The 18,293-nt window shown below is 38.7% G+C and overlaps 1 long non-coding RNA gene across 6 annotated transcripts in view; it reads right to left on the minus strand.

Moving 5' to 3' along the window:
• Window positions 1–1,168: 1,168 nt before the first annotated feature.
• The window catches only part of LOC146582508 (uncharacterized), an 86,896-nt gene continuing 69,771 nt past the window's right edge, over window positions 1,169–18,293 (minus strand). For 4 of the 6 annotated variants that reach the window (XR_014888182.1, XR_014888181.1, XR_014888176.1 and 1 more), the window contains one exon: window positions 1,169–5,107. This is a non-coding gene — a long non-coding RNA (uncharacterized LOC146582508). Of the gene's footprint in view, window positions 18,210–18,293 lie in introns of all 6 variants that reach the window. The other 2 variants (XR_014888179.1, XR_014888177.1) reach the window with 2 other exon arrangements.

Here is an 18,293-nt window from a genome sequence, read left to right on the forward strand (position 1 = left end):
TGTGATCATCAGTGCAAATCAGGCCCTGCTCATTTATTAAGCAATTTCTGCTGGAGAAAATGAGATGGAAGGCTGTTTTAATTTGGCAGGAGATAGTAATATCTGTAAAAGCAAAAATAATGGAGAATGTGGTTGACACCAAACCCAAAAAAATGTCACTGAGTAGGGTGCATCCGCTCATCGGGGAGGGGGCTATTCTGAGAGGAATGGGCATCCTCATGTGGCCACCAGAAGTAGGGGGTAATGCAGACCAAAGTGACAAGGACTCAATCCCTGGATGTGAGAATGAGTCACTCCATAGGATGCGGATGCAGGACCCATCCGTTGGCCTTAGCTGACCTTTAGCTCTAACGGTGGCTAATGGAGGGCTGGCCCTCGATCAATGCACTGAGAGACTGGGCTCCCTATCCTTGCCCTTTCACCGGGCCAGGAAGGGAGGGATGCTGCCAGAAGCCACGCCGTGCAGTCATCGACCCCGCCACTTTTCCATCCTGTGGGTGACAGCTGCAGTGCCAATGAGCCTGGGGACGCCATGCTGCCCTGCCACGTAGGAAGGACAGCCAGAAACTCTGTCTCTGTGGTGATGGTGATCTGTTTGTGAAGATGACATCCACGTAAACAACCCCAGCAAACACGTTGGTGTCAGATTCTCATATGATGCATTAGTGTTGAAAACCTACATGAAAGATAAAACTTATTTGAATCTGCCTGAAGTTGTGAGTTTTATCTTAAAACTTATTCAGAAGCTGTTCAAATTGTTATTATTGTTATTATTTGACTGCTATTATACAAATTACAACTATACATATGATAAGATGCAAATCAGTCGTAGTTGTTAGATCTGCAGTGTAGCGTCTGTACACACAAAGAGGTAAAGTCACCTTTACTTTACTTTTATTGCATTTGTTTATAAAACGGTACAGTCGCATTTGAAATTTAGGTGTTGTTGGTAAACCTTTTATGCCACACTATGTTTTTGTGCTTGGTGATGTACTTTGTAATCCAGATGGCACACCACTGCATACCTTTTTATCAGAACACACTCTTCTGCAAAGAGACAACATTTGCATAAAAACACCAAAAAAACCAAAAATGAAAATGAAAATATTTAGTGTGCATTTTAATTGCAGAGACTTCCAAACATGACGATGTTCAAAATAGTAGCAGATGAAACATTCTCTCCATATGGAGAGAGAAAAGAAAACATCCAAGAGGTTTAACACAGATTGTTCTTTTTATTATCATTAACAGTAATGTGATTTTGAAGCCCTCTGTGACCTCCTCACAGCAGCACCTCATTTCAGAAGTCATTCATTAGAACAAACAGAAGGCAGGCAGAAAGACAGCGAGGAAGAGACATGGGGAGCGAGCATAGTGTAAAATAAATTAGACTGTTCTTGTTAGATGAACCACTTTGAGATGGTGAAAGAAAGCATGCTTCAGAAATTCAAAGGCAATCCAATAGTACTGTATTTGGAGATGAAGATGTCATGTGGAGCCCGTGATCCAGTTGTTAGTTTGTGCTATGTGTAATCAGTCAAACTACTGTCCATTTTGGACTGTAAGGCCCAAGGGAAGCCTTAAAATAAGGGTCTGAGGAGCATGTTCGGACTGAGATTGGGTAACACAGCTGTTCTTCAAGACCATTGGTTGATGCTGACTGCGGTGAAACTAATCAAAAAGCTTCTTAAGTCTCCTCTGATATAAATGGATGGTACAGTCTTTCCCTTATGATTTGCACCAGTGTTTACAGAATAAGGTTTTTCTACTGCAGTGACAGCAAGGCCGCATCTCTTCATTGTGCACTTGGCCTCTCTTCTTATCTGCACCCCTGGAGCTGCTTATCTTACCAGGTCTGTAAAGGTCCACATGACCTACCGCAAATATGCAAATATGTGAATCTATACGTACGTGAGAATAAAATAGTAGAAATGTGATACAGAGTGGCCAGAGGCTCGGCTGCACGAGGGGGGCAACAGTGGGTGGGGGAGGAGGGTGAAGCGAGCTGTGTGGATACTTGGAGTGGTGTGACAGACTCCCCAGCCTCCTGGTAGGATTTGTTGGAATGTGAGAGAGGAGGATTTTAGCACCAGGCGAGCCACGCCAGAGTGCTGCAGACTTCATGCCATCTGTCTCAGCCTCCATCTTCTCTTTGCCAAACTCATCAGACCTTTATTTCCTCTCCCTCTTTCTCCTTCTCATCCCTGTTCACAAGAGTAGCGGACATACTGAGATCTGCTAATGTATTGGAGGGAAAAAATGGTCCAGCATTATAAAAAGATTCAAAATCTCAATTGATTAATATGTATTCTTGGAGCTTATTGTCCAGCAGCCCTGACGAAGATAAAAATGTGTGTTTTATAGTCCTGCCATTTTTTACTTGACCAACAGGGAAAGAGAGAGAGTTATTCATACCATAGATGATATGGTGCTCAGTTAATAATAAAATGTGTTTCAAGTGACCGCCAAAAAGTTTACTTATTTAATGCTCCTTTATAAACAAGCTCTTGCCTTTGAAAAAACTGTTGGAACAATGTACACATATTGTGTTATAATATGATTAAAAGGTATGCTATAAATATTCATTCTTTGTGTGGAAGTAATTATTTTCTCTATGACTAAACTCAGGACTTTTTAATGATGCACTTTACACAATCAAACTGTGGATTACAGATTTGAAGTTCCTTACACACCTTCAAGTTCATAAAAATGTAGCAGATCCTTCACTATATACTACCAAATTACTTCAATGTATAGACATATATATTGTTGGGCTTCGATTAAATCAAAAGCAGACATATTTCAAATGATGGTGTCTCTGTGATGTTTGGGTGGGACTGATCTCTCACCCTGTCTCCGCATGTGGGCGGCTAGGGAGGAGGCTGAAGGAGATCACAGGGAGGAGCTGTACCAGCTCGATGTCCTTAACCTGTTCTGAGAAGGGCAACAGAGGGTGGAGGGACTGGAAAGGAAATGCACCCTTCGACCGAAATGGAACACCAGGTGGCAGGAAGGGGGCAGGAGGCCTTTGAAGCTGACCCTTGGTCTCTGCGCTGGGATGGCCTCAACACTCGATTCAGCCAGAGATGGCAGGGAGGGGAGCCAGGTGCCCCCAGAGGGCCTTTAGACCACACAGATCTATTATGGTCGAGGCGGAGAGATTAGGCTGGGGCTCAGCCCCATTGCTCCCAGTCATATCACTGTGAAGACAGCCAGAGTCAAGCAACAACAAGCAGAAACATACTGAGTAACGTCTCGTATCATCATCAAAACTGTGTGTTTTAGGAAGATTTTCCACTGTGAAATTCTGTCAAATCAGTATGTAAAACGCTGCACAATTGGCACGTGTGCACACCTGATAAATGGAATAAATGTAGATCAGCAGAAAGCTTTTGGAAATGACAGAGTAAATGTTGAAAGCAATAAAGACAGAAACGAGTTATTTCAGCATGTTAATACATATTTATTTATTTTTCACTGAATATAAACAGAGATGAATGAGCTGGGGAAAAAAATGTACTCTAGAAGGTGTAGGGAAGAAAGGATCAATCAAAATCAGAAAATAAAATACACAAGATTCAATCATACTACATAACAGGAAGATTGGAGCATGATCAAAGAGGTATACAAACACAACAATATCACAAAAGAAGAAAATTAAATTTGTGTTTGTGTGCAGGAGTACACATGTTATTGTGACAAACTGCTAAGTGATCCAGTAAACTGCAGGCATTATATTGAATTTGCCAGAAGGAAAATATCAGCAAATACTCAACAGCAGTTGTGTGATTTGGGATACTTTTGCCATTAAAACACAGATGTAAAACATCCAGTGATAAAGCTGCAGCAGTTTATTAGGAGATAAGCTTGCATGTCTATGAATCAGGCATCCCATTCATAGTGTTCAGCTAGGACAACACTAGGAATGCGCAGGCTGCTTTGTATTTTGGCCAGCTTTGGAGGAGGTGAGTGCTATCAGTATCTATATGCTCATCCCTCTGTATTTCTATGTTTACTGCACACAACACGCAAGCAAACACACATTTCCACGCACACTTACACTCACAAACAGAAACTCAAATCCTGATCCTCACCCACCCCCCTATGCTTCCCTCCTCGGGTGAGGAAATGACACTCAGCGAGGATGGCTGGGAGAAATGAAGACATGTCTGATTTCCTCAGTAGCCAATGGTGTTTCTGCTCTCTGTACTCTCTGCCCTCTGATAGGTCTTTGTAACTCTCTTCATCTCAAGGCCCATGTCATTCCTTCTAATCTCCTTCCCAAACACAAACGGGCCAATCCTGAGACACGGCTCAGGGGCTGGGGAGGGATGACGCAGCTGAGGCATGGAAAGAGTGAGGGATGTTGTTCAGGAGGAGAGAAAGGTGCATCAGAAGCTGATGGTGGTGTGAGAAGGAGCCAATGTGTTATTATTAATAAAGCATTAAAAAAAAAACGCGAGCACATCAAAGCATACAGGGGCTGTGCTATCATACATGAAAGTAACGCACTATGGCTTAATGTTTCCTAAGGCATGTTATGGTGACGTCGCTTTGATTTGAAATGCATTGTGTGGAAAATGGATTTACAGGAGTGGAGGGAGAAAGCTTGGTGTGGGTTCAGACCATAATTTAAAACGTGACCTCATAGGCTCTTCAAAGTCTCTGTGAGCGTGGATATTTAGGATGTCCTTACAGTATGTGTGACAGACCTAAATCACAGCCTCGCAAACAACAAATAAACACATATATACATAAGAGCGGGATGAGGAGAACACCTGCAAAAACAAAAAATGAAAATTTTAAAAAGTCTAATATACACACGATGTTCACTAAAAATACTTGGAACTAATTTTTCAATTTGCTTTATTCTTTCTTTTTTGAGCAATTGGTGTCGCACCTGATTGAACTGTGTTCCTTTGCTGTTCAAGGCCTGCAGGAAGTCAGAGATTTTTTTTTCCATTGCTCCACCATGGCTAGGTAATTATCCTAATCTACCCTCCTCCCGTGTTCCAGCGCCAATGCCATACTGGCTCAGATCACCTCTGTGGCTTCATTATCGGTGCTAGGACTCACTAATGGCTTTAGAGCATCACTGTGCAGGCTGCTAGAGAAGAGAAACCAGGGTAAAGGGGAACGAAGAAGACGCAGGAGGAGGAGAACAGAGAAAAGAGGGAAGGAAAAAATGAGGTACTGAAGAGCAAGGGTTGCCCTGAAGGTTAACATCTCAATCATGAGGGACAATGCTCACTATAGTCCAAATGCTTCGTCATCTTAAAGGCATATTTTACTGACTGAGGATGAAGCTAAAGTGCATAACACCGTTAAAAAAAGAGGAAATCAGGAGATCGTCCACGCAGAGTGTGGAGAGTACGTGGAAGGTCGCTGTGTCTACGTGTCCATCTGATACAAACACCCACCTTGCATTTTTGAAAGAGCTAAAACCCCATAACATACAGAAGGAATGGGGGTGGGAATACAGTTTCACGTTTTTGTTTTTTGTTTTTTTCTGACAAATGACACCCTGACAGTTGGAAAAAAAAATGTTGGGGTCCCTGAACAGATTTCTCAGTTATAAAAATAAAATGTGTTGGATTAGACAAAGACAGACATCTTACATTCTACTTTTGAACCCCAATGAGAGCCACCCCACCCCCACTCCGTCTGTGCCATGATTGTTGTTGTTGGGTTTTTTTTCCCTCTCTAGAAATGTCATATATTAAAGATTCTATATGGCACAAACAGACACTGATTTCTTCCATGTGTACACAACATATAGGATGACAGATTGAGATGGTGTAAAATGTCTGCGCATTACTCTAAATAGGCACGAAAGCTTTAAGCGTTCTTTATATACCCAGTAGGGGGGCCTTTTAGTCCAGTCAATCTATTTCAAAAGAGGGCCCAAGAATTTTCAGTAGTAAGATTTTTAAATACTTTTTATTTTTCCTAATAACATTCTGCCACACATAGTGAAAATACCTTAAAGTACCTTAGTAAAACTTGTTGTTTTTTTGAGGTCAAAAGCAAGTTCGACATTTTAGAGTGATGTGGTAAGGTAACAAAGTATTTACCTTAGAGGGTCTATGTACACCGATCCACTTATTCAATAATATTTTCAATAAACATATATTTACAAATGTTCAACCCTTACATTTTTGCCAGATTTTCCTGTTTGTAACACCTTGATTCTATTGGTGTACCTGCATTTAAAATAGGTATAAAATGTCCCTTATAGCCACTGTGCTATTTTAGAAATATTAATAAGAAAAAATTAATAAATGCACTTGTATTGATTACATTTATTAAATTTCTTTAGTTTTCAAATGATTGACACCAACTCACTCTTGCTTTACAATGGTTTGAATCACCCTTTCCCACTCCGACACCCTTAGCTCTCAACAGTGGTACATTATGCAGGTACAATGATTGAGTGGGAATGTGACCATCTGTGGTTGGCCACTCACCTCCAATAAGTTGTTTACCATATAACACAAAATAAAACATTTAATATCATGTAAAAATACTGTTTGCTCTGAACTTGATATTTAAAGTAAATTAGATTATTAGGGGCTTATTATAGGTAAATTTAAGGATGCCTGGACCATAGCATCTGAGGTAGTGTGTACGCTGAAAAACAAGAATCCGTTTAATCATTTATGTATCTATAACATTTATCAACATGTATATCTGAAGTATCCAAGAACCATTTAATAATTTATATACTACGACAACTATTACCATGTATGCCTTAAACAGTAATAATACATTAAAAGTACTAAGCTGAGTCAGTATTTGTTAACCAAACTGGAGGCTTCCACTGTTGCAGCCAGCGGTATGTTGAGAAAGGTTTTACATGCCTTTTTCTGCACTTATCATTAGACCATTCATCCCTTTGTCATTTTGGGGGGGGGGGTTAAGGATTGCCATGGAGAATACATCAAGTAAGGTGGCTGGCTGCAAAGACCTTCTCTAGGTCTGTCCATCATCATATTTCGTAAGGAGACAGGTTGTGGGGGAACTATAGGATGAAATTAATCTGTGTCTAAGGGTTCTATTTCCCAAGCCTGTATCCAAGAACCATTTAATAATTTATATACTAACGACAACTATTACCATGTATGCCTTAAACAGTAATAATACATTAAAAGTACATAACTTCAGCTTACATGATTAATACATCCACTAATCTTATGAGGGTCTTTTGAGTGTTAATCTGGATCCTATCTAAAGAAAACAAAAGTTAATTAAGTGTAAAAATGATTTTGTTCTCTTAACTTAAACATTGCACTCTTCTTTAAGGTTCCCGCTTTATTTCATGAGTAAGTATGCAAAGTGGCGGCAACACAGTGCGTGATCTGCTTCCAGACAAGGTACAAGTACACCAACCAAAGAAATCTTAAGGAACAGACATGACACTGAAAGAAACCTAAGTTGGAGTCTGTAGAAAAATTCCCCAAGAGCAAAGATGGTGGTAGAAGTACAACTTCTAGGGGAAAGAGAAAAAAAAACTTATGGAGGTTATGGAGAAAGTCAGCAAAATTTGAGCTTCTTTGGCAGGTTTTATTCATGATTTTATATATGAAGTTTTTAGAATCTACTGCTGATTGAAATTAAAGCGTGGGTTCAAGTAAAGGGCTTGAAAGAAATACACCCAGCCCTTAACCTTCCCTTCTCTACACTCTACCCTTGTGCCCTGACAGGTGCTTTGTCCCTGCTCTTGACACTGAGAATCTTGAATAGCTGTCCCTTCTAAAAGGAATTATTTGAAAAGACATTTACTTTCCAGATAATTATAAATTAGGTGTTCACAAGCTAATGTCTTAAGATTACAAATTGGGCCAGAAAAGCAATATCATGCTTACCACTAATGATTCTAGGTCTCGATCTCTATGTTCCATATTTGCTCACTTATGTTTTTCTTTGGGTTTTTTTTTCTTTTTTTGCTCTTTTTTTTCTTTCACGAGACAAAGACCTGTGAGCCAAGATCATAACAATCATATTTTATAGATGCCTTTATGCTATTTACAGAAAATATGGAGGTTGGAAAGATAGTTATGGTAAATGGACTGGTTCTTATATACCGTATTTTCACAACCATAAGGCGCACTTAAAAGTCTTAGATTTTCTTCAAAAAGTGCGGCGCGCCCTATAGCGCAGTGCGCCCTGTGTGTTGTAAGGAGGACGTAGTAGAGAACACCATGAGAACGCTAAAGGGTGTGCGTTGACTTTATTGCACATACCTGTATAAAAGAACAGGTATGTGCGTTATGCAGGACATCGTTGTTTTAACAACCCTGAAAATGGCAAAGAGACACGCTTACGAAGCACAGTTTAAACTGAAGGCAATCAGCTACGCGGAGGAACATGGAAATCGAGCAGCGGCGAGAGAATTTAAGATTAATGAATCGATGGTTCGCAAGTGGAGGAAGCTGGAAAACAAGCTCCGGCAGGTCAAGAAGACGCAGCTGAGTTTCCGCGGACATAAGGCGATCATCGAGCAAAGAACGAGCGGGAGAAGCGTTTCGACGGTCACCATTCGGCTAAAAGCAGTTTCACTTTCACTTTTTATGAAACGGTGCCATTTTTCCATCCGGACCAGGACTACGGTAGCGCAGCAACTTCCAGCGGATTATAAGGAAAAGCTGGCCATCTTCCGCTCCTACTGCAGCAAACACATCGGCGACAAACACATCCAGCGATGGATGACCGATGGAGACCACAGTTTAACCAAGAGTGGAAGGCAGCGCCGGGCGAGTTACGCCACAATTTGCCAATGGATTGTAGATGCTTGGGCTAACATGTCTGCTGGCACTGTTGTTCGAGCTTTCGCAAAAGCCGGCATCATTTCCGAGGAGCCGCACGGCACGGAAAGTGACTCTGACAGTGAAGAAAGTGAACCTGGCATGTTTGATGGAGATTTAGCGCAGCTGTTCAATTCAGACACAGAGGATGAGGACTTCGATGGGTTTGATTGATGATAAAAATGTGAGTACCAAACTTTGTTTTGCTCCTGCTTTATTTTTAAATACGCACACTTGTATGCTTGTGTGTTGTTGATGATGACGATTACTGGTAATAAAAATGTGAGTAAGGTACCGAACTCAGGTTTGCTCCCGCTTTATTTTTAAATACGCACACGGTACTTGTATGCGCCCTATGATCCAGTGCGCCTTATGTGTGTGTTAAATACAGTAATGGCACACATAACTGAGACTGCGCCTTTTAGCACAGTGCGTCTTATGGTCGTGAAAATACGTAGTGGTTTTCTACTCTACCTGAGCACTCAAAGCACTTTATACAACTTGCCTTATTTACCCATTCACACAAGCACTTTTTTCTCTTCTTTTTCTACGTAAGAGCTTTCTATCTAACACGACACACATCCGTAATCCGATGGGGGTTAGTATCTCGCCCAAGGATATGTGAGATGTAGACTGGAGAAGCCAGGGATTGAAGGCTGTAAGCCAAAACAGGTCAGAAAGCATATTGTTGTGTTCCTGCACTTTTATGTAAAGTAACACACATCACTCTCTATGGGCAATTAGATGAAGTGGAGATATTAGAAATATTTCAAATATTTCTAATTTAACTTGTTAAATACCTCTATTTGACTGAAGTCAGTGATTAAGCATTTGAACAAAACTCTCCAGGTTTTGTTTTCCATACTAAGCTGAGTCAGTATTTGTTAACCAAACTGGAGGCTTCCACTGTTGCAGCCAGTAGAGCAGTATGTTGAGAAAGGTTTTACATGCCTTTTTCTGCACTTATCATTAGACCATTCATCCCTTTGTCATTTTGGGGGGGGGGGAGTTAAGGATTGCTATGGAGAATACATCAAGTAAGGTGGCTGGCTGCAAAGACCTTCTCTAGGTCTGTCCATCATCATATTTTGTAAGGAGACAGGTTGTGGGGGAACTATAGGATGAAATTAATCTGTATCTAAGGGTTCTATTTCCCAAGCCTGTTGCCCACACTGATGAGCTCTTGAAAACTGGCAAATTTAGGAGAGAGAAGACAACTTTGCTGAGAAATTTCTTTGCCAGCTTCCATTCCCTTTTTAAATTCCACAGGGACTGAAAGCATCACGTTGGGCCTCTGAGAGTAAGAGGGCTTCTGTTTTGGCTCTAGTTGGGTTTGAAAGATCAAAACTGGTTTGTTGAGAAGATTCATTAATTTTCTTCACATGCGAATTTCACTGTATTCTGCCATGTGTTATATTAACAAGGATCAGGCAAGATGGGGCACTTGTTAGATTGTGTGAAACCACAAAACATATGAAATCTCCTGGGCACAGGGTGGTGGAGTAGGCTATTAGGTAGCAGGCAAGTAGAGTATTCATGACTGGCAGAGGGGGAGCAATAACTCTGACTATTTAAGAAAGACATGGCACTTGAAATCCTGAAAAGGATAGAAATACTATCCTTTAAGCCAGAAAGACCCAAGATCCAATCAGCTGATGAACCATAAACAACACCATCCTGTTTCTACTGACAGATGTACAACTGAAGTTGGCAATTTTAACAGTGTGGTGGAAAACATATCTACCTTTTGTTGTAGTAAAGTAGATAACAGAAATCCAGCTAGACAACCAACACTGTCATCTAAAGCAGGTTAACAATTAACACGTGTCCTCAAGAAATGCTTAAAACTGTAATACAAAAAGAAAATAATAAAAAGTACCAAAAACTAGTTTAAGAATTTATCTGGATTCAAATCTGAAAAGTTAAGTGCACAAAAAGTGAGTTGCAGCTTCTAAGAAAGCAATTTTGAGGATGGTGTGTATAAGAGTGTGTGTTTTTACATTTAAAGACATCGCAACTTATTTTCATACATTAATGTCCTCCAGCACAATGAACTTGCACCCTAAGCTGCTGTTAATAAAAAAGCAATTCAACTGATAATTTTATTAAATGAAAACAGAAATGATTCTTTTTTTACAGAGAGAGTCCCACCTCGTTGCTACATTAAGGTAAAAATACTGAAATGCTTCCAGTAACTAAACTACTACTTAGGACACCTATATTTGGTAAGCATATAAGTGGATAAATAACGGTGACAGTAAATGTTCATGCTTAGGGCTCAAGAGGATATTAATACATTCTTTCCACCCCAACATTGTTGTCAGTTGGCACAAGCAGTCATCAGAAGGGTACTCCAAGTGGGGTTTGGTGCAGACAAGCATGAAGACATGCTTTATTTTTTGTCAGTGGTAATGTGATGATACTTGATGCCATAACAGTCTTTTTGCACAGGATTCTGAATCATAAATATACTATATATAAATGCTAAAATGGCTTCAAATGGGTTTTGGGGGAAGAGAAAGAGGGAGAAGAGAGATCTACTTCAAATGTTTTCCTTTTCTTCCCAGAAGAACTATTTTAGCTAGTAAAGAGTTCTTGAAGGTGAGATGCAAAACGAAACGTTACTCTGGCTTTTCCAGGTCAGAAGGTAGCTTGAAAGGTAAAGGTCTCCTTGTCTTAGCACTTCAAATTTTCTGTATTAGATCACAACCTCTTTTGTTGTTGTTGTTTTGTTATTCAACCTGGAAAAAAATGTGACTATATATTAAATATTGTGACTTCTTTCTCAGTGTGTAACATGTTTGTAGAGAAGAATACAGGCAGCTGAAGGCAAGGGTGGGGCATTTTTTTCCCTACAATTCCAAGATATAAAAAAAAAACTTCCATGCTTCCATAATAGGATCTTGAAGGAATGGAAAAAAAAAAACTGCACTCCTACAGAACCTTTGCTTTGACGACTCAAAATAGGAACCAGCTAGAACAAGTATTCCCTGAAAACAACCATCTATAACAGATGAAATGGTTTTTTGTTGGGAGTTTTTTTTTCAGTTGCTAAAGACACTGAAAAACTCACCAACAGGAATGACAGATAATACAACTAACAAAACAGTACTAGGGAAAATATTTATTTCCCATTTTTAGGTTAATTGGAAATAGTGCACCTTTGCACTATGAGAAGAACTATATCTACAAAATTTGAGCTGACATTGTTGTGATAATGTCTAAATGGAATAATAAATCCAAACAACCTGCAGTGTTTGTTTAGACTTTTGAGTGTGAAACTATTGGCATCAGTATATTTACCAAATATACTTAAATCAAAGTTCTCATGTTTGCTTTTAGTCTTGAAATTACAAAGGCATCTGCACTGTCAATCAAAACTATTTCCCTATTTCACCACATAATGTAATCACCATTTCTGAAGATAAGCCTTATATTGCATGACTCTACATTTAATTTGTTTCTCCTTAGACAATTTTCAGGTACTTTTATTTCTCTTTATTGATATTTACTCCATCACGTTTCAATTTAAAATTGTATTTTTATTACATTGCATTTTTTTTAATCTATGGTTTGTTGTTACTTAACAAATTAAGTTTTACAAATAAAACATGTGATGTTCTTGAACTAATCACCTATCTGATCCAAATCATATCCAAAAATCTACAACATTCAAGCTGTTGTATCGATTAATACATCACTATATGATCAGTTAACATCATATATAACCATTTCTGCACTTTCACTTTCGGTACATTAAGCAAGTTTTGTTGCACGTCTTGTTACAGTTGTATTAAATGTATGAATTTAAATTGCAAATGTATTCATTTTTACTTTTTTCAAAGCATATCACTCACATTAGCTAATATGTCAGTAAACACGTGGTTATTTACCAAACTCAGCAGTCCTGGGGAAACTATGATGTGGAGTTACATTATCGTACTGTTACAGAACTGTATCTTATAGCTGTATAGCTTCATTCGTGATCTCTACTGTGTTCTTCATCAAGTCCCAATTTTGATCACTTGCTTGTTGTTGGGTGTTAGTTTGTGGTACATTTATGGACCACATATGCAACACATTTTAAAACTGTTTTAATACTGAAACAATTTCTGTCCATACAAGGACAGTGTTACCACAGTTTCAGGAGTGATCTCTGTCCGTATTGTGCGAAGACGTGTGGATGTTCAAACAGGAAACAGAAGTTTGGTTGTGGAAATTGCTCCAGAGGAAGAAAACTACATCAAAAAATAAGACCAGAAGCCTTTTTGTTCGTACAGACAATGTTAGTGTAACTATACCTGAAGATAACACTCGAAAATGTGGCAAATATGGCAATGGGAGCACCATGGGGTATCCATCACAGAAGGATGAAATCACAAAAGGTATGTGAGCAAATATTGTTTTTGTTTTTTTTTAACAAAACCTCTTTCAGCACTTTTATAACAAAAAATGTTAGTATTCTGACTCTAAGATACACCCCAAACATATATTATAGCTAGGTTATTATAGCATATATTATAGCTAGATGCTAACCTATTAAGATACCAAACGAAAAAGAAATTTGTTTCTATGTCATCTCTGATAAAGAAAAGTGATAAAACACACACTGATATCCTTTTTTTTTTTTTTTTTTTTTCTGCAGTGTGCAAGGTGTGCTTTAACTTTAGAGCGGAGTCTGTTAGTCAAACAATGGGAGAGCATTAAAACATGCCAATATAGCAGTATTAGTCAACAGCCTCAGTCAATACATCCCACTGGGTTGTATGCCTTCCTACAAACACAAGCAATTGCTTCAGAAGGCCTCAGCACTAGATAGAAACATCAATTACAGTAAATTACACCAAAACAGTGTGTAACACTTCAATTTGTTTAATCTCTCGAGCTGTCTGAGCTGTTTTGGATGAAAGCAGAGCAGAGTAAGATAACATTAAATAGCCTTAAGATGTGTTGCATTTACTTGGTCATGAGTTATGTATTTTTGATTCCAAAGACTTACTTCGAAAGCATTATTAAACTTCCTAAATATTTTTTCCCATGTGCAGCCTAGACTTGTAATGTTGAATTTAAATGGGAGCACTCTCCTGCACTGTGTCAGCCCAGAGACTTGCAAAATCCACGCTGGTTGCTTAGTATCCTTTTGGCATTGAGACAAGTGCTTTGAGTTTATAAAGTTGAAAAGAATGAAAATGTTTTAGATGCTTCATGTGTTCCTTGTCCCAAAGTCCAAGGACATGGACAGATAAATTCTGAGGTGAGTCCTTTTTTACATGCTGCAAAAACAGCTAAACTATCTTGGTTTAAGCAATCTTGGGTTTCACTTGTATTTTCTTGCAATGGAAGATAAACGGCTTCATTCAAAAGTACCAAGGCATAGGTTCATAAATTTTGAGGTAAGTCTTTTTTGACACTTTTGACACAATGGAAACAAGGGTTAAACCGTCTTGGATTAAACTATCTGGGTTTACACTTTTGTTTTCTTGCAATGGAACCACAAATGATAGCTGCAGCAGCTGTGCTCCAAAACAAAAACGTCCAATTTTGACTAAACAGTGCATCAATGACTTCTCTTGCTATGGTTGATTATCCAAGAGGGGTATTGGTTGCTGCGGACAGATAAAGATTTGGCTGTTTGAGTGAACATTTTGGGAGGGGGTGGGGGTGCTGGAGTAAATGAAAGACAAATGCGAGTAGTGCCCACTCAGCTATTTTCCCAGTCAAGATCAAAGGCACGCCGGACTGGCCGCTCCACGGGAAACTTGAGATGGGTCCTGCCTTTGTTTGCTGTTGCTAGGAGACCTGCAGAAGGCTGAAAGTGTTTGCAGTGGGGTACAACATCAAAACCATTTCCAATATACATTTTTAAGACAGCCATGTATTTGTGTCCCGGGCTTTCAATTTACTGAGCACAGTGAAAACACTGACAATAATGATTCGACGCTCTGTTAGCCATAGATTATTGTTTGTTTAAAAAGAAAAAGTAGTTGTAGACAATTATACATGTCCACACTTTGAAAACGCTCTTGTCGGTATTGTGTATACTATACAGTACACGGTATCAGTGCCTGTCATAGTACTTAGCAATTTTTAGCTGTGCCGATGAACACAATACTTTCATCAAAATACCATACACACAAGAAAACAAAATATAAGAACTGCATACATTGCAGTTACGCAACTTAACTGTTGTTTGATATATTTATAAGCTTAGGTTTGGCTTCCCAACGAAGCTAATTATGATGCTGTTATCTATTAATGGGCCCCACGATAGTAAGGGTGGCTAGACATGTGTCACAGAGAGCTCATTACATATCATTAGTTCAACACTCCAATAATGTGACCTGCTGAGCAGAAGATAATGACTTGGCCCCTGATATTTGCAGAACTATTGTGTGCTAAGCAAAGCACCACCAGGAGAATATATCTACAGGCTTAAGAGCTACAAGAAAACTGATAAAGCCATACAATAACCTAAGGTACACACATTTTCCTGTGTTGTGTGTGCAGCATAGCAAAGAAGAAAGCTGCATTTCTTTGATATTTTTTTTTCTTTAACAGAACTGGGGCATAAGAGCTAACTCATTAAATAACAATCACGATGAGCCTCTTGTGAACAAACAATTTTTCTTTCTTTACACACGGTGTTATATAATTCAGAAAAATAAATGTATATCACAAGATTTGTAATTATCTATTTACTAGTGTGTCCTATTAATAGACTTGTACTATTGTAGTTGATCACTAGAGTGGCCCTAAATCACCCTGTGTTACATAACTGTGCATGGATAACCTGACCTCTTTTTTTTTTTTTTTTTTTAATGAGAAGAAAATCAACACTTTCATAATTTATACAGGAATAAATCAGTTCAATTTACACATACATCCAAAGTACATGGACTCAGTCAATAACTAGCCAAACATGTAAAAACTACAGGTGCCAAAGCAGTGACCTTCGTGTCTGGAACGATGAAAATTAGAATTGTGCTGTGTCTGCCTTGTGTTTTCACTACTTGCGCCAACTGGCACAGCACTGGCGTCCTCTCCCCGGCTCCCAGTCTGCCGTGATGACAATGGCAACCAGTTACCGCATGGCATGTAAAAATGACAAAAATACCAGCAAGCCAATGGACAGTTGGAGGATGCGAAGATACTATAATATAGCTGATCAATCACTCTGACAAGAAAATGTATTCCTGGGCACGGCCATTGCAAACAACATTTGAATTTCTAGGACATCCGCTTCTTTATTCGTGCCTGTAAAACAGCGAGCTTTCAGTTGCATTAAAAAGAGCCAATTTCGAGCTGGAAGGAGAAGAAATGAGGCTCCTTGAGGATTCTAAGTTTGTATCCTCTAAAGAGCTGAATTTCTCTTCTACCCAACAAGAACTAAAAGTGGCCTACATTCAAGTGTGTCACGTGCTTATCTACTGTGTCCTGCCTTAACCTGCTCCAGTCAGTACTAGAGTGTGCTGGTGAGGCTTTAGCAGAGAATATGCAGCATACAGCAGGCAAACAGTGTGGAGACAAAAATGATTCATCTTCTGAAAATTTGTTGTACCGCTTACAAAAAAGAATCATGACTCATCCTGCTGTTTCTGTGTTCCTATGGAAGAAAGAGTTGTCTTCTCTTGTCACTGCAACCAGGGATCCACCCCTGTGTGACATCACATCGCTGCCAAATCTTGTAAAAGCCACCTAAATTCGCATTAATTGGTGTGTGACTAGCTGGCATTAACTGAACATCATGTAGATTTATGATTTCTCAGTACAAATCTGTGCTGAGCTTGAAATAGTTTTTGACTGAGAACAACTTTGCTCATTTGGCTGCCACCTGCTTCTCACTAATACAAATACTTCACTGCAGTTATCAACACATACTCACACTGGGTTTAATTTGTTTGCCAAATCTGTGGCTACATTCATGGCTTTACCGCCAACAGGCTGCTTTTTTGGAGTAATGAAAAGCAGTTTGATTTATTACATTTTTAACAATTTTACAACATACTGTGACTTAAATCAGGCTCCAGTTGTTCTTTGGATGTTCCTCTTTGTAAAGTGCAACATTGCAATCAATAAATCATCCATGGGGAAAGTTTTAAATAATGTAGATTTAAATCACCATCAAAAGTTTGCATATAATCAACATGAAAAAAAACCACAGTAGGGAGGGTTTGAAATCAACATGAAAACACAGTAGAGAAGGTTTGAAAAAGTCTAAATGTTAAAAATAAGACTCATAAGTTTTGGAGTCCAGCAAAGACATCTGATGACTGTTAAATCCTAATTTGTGGTCCATTCACATTTTACAGATAATTGATGTTTTAATTCAGTCAAAATCTTTAATCGTGCACATTTCACATAAAATTCACTATTTTTTAATATGCAACAAACATAACGGGAGCTTTTGTTTATTGCTTTGCCTAATATATACTCAAATCTACAAGTCTGCATTTGCTTTGTTCCCCTCAAACTCGACAGGTCTGACTGAAAAGTTAGCACAGCACCGAGAGGCTTCCCCAAACAGTTCACCTCTGTTTTGGTCGATGACTACTGCCTGAACTCACTATCCCTACTGAGACAATAAAACGGCTGGATGGCTATAGGACTAGCAGAAAGGCCAGTAGTTTACAACTCAGGAGAGGCAAAGCAATACAGCTTGTGTGAAGAAGAAAGATTTACAGTTCTCAGGCTGAGGTCATAAGGCCAAAGTTACCCTTTTCAGTTCCTGGATAGCAAATGAGAAGACGCTGGACACAAGCTGAAACATACAGCTACACCCCTCCAGCTTTAGACAAAAGATTATATCACAGTGAATCATTGCCAGATCTCATCTTTCCAGTCAATAATTGCTTACTTAGTTTGTAAAGGACATGTGCTATCTTTAGAAAGAACAGTCCACTTTAATCCAACCTTTTACTACCTAATAGAATGAGTAGCATGGACAATTATAGGAATAACAGTTCACAGTATTTATCATAATTGTCTATCAAAGCCTTTGTAAAGAGACATTTAATTTTCTCTGTATAGATTTAATTAAGACCTTTATCATTTGACTGACTTTCAAAGCATGCAAATGTTACCAGGTCGATGATTTAAGTTTCTCTACTCTCCTTTCTTGTTTTTTCATCATAGTGATATAGGAAATTTTTTTTATTTTACTTTAGGCCAAGTTTAGCTCATAAAATAAACAACAACAATAAATAATCAAAATCTTTTTTAACTATTATTTCATGTGCAATCCACTGTTTCAGACTTTGTTGTCACAACAGAAATGTAAATAAAGACAAAACGTCTGAGTAAAGATCTTTAATTGAAGCTTTTATGACAGCATTCAAGATGTTCACACACAAAACTTCAACAAGATGCCTGAAGTATTTTTTCTCATCTTGAAAAGAGCCTTCAATACTGCAAAACAAGAAAAAAACATAAGAAGGAAATGTAACTTTAGTTAATTTTTTTACCTTCATATTTTTTAATTTCTATAAAACA

Source organism: Mchenga conophoros, linkage group LG2 (assembly GCF_057382185.1).
Source record: "Mchenga conophoros isolate Kocher_MC1m ecotype Shallow Benthic linkage group LG2, M_conophoros_male_GT1.1, whole genome shotgun sequence".
Lineage (NCBI taxonomy): Eukaryota > Metazoa > Chordata > Actinopteri > Cichliformes > Cichlidae > Mchenga > Mchenga conophoros.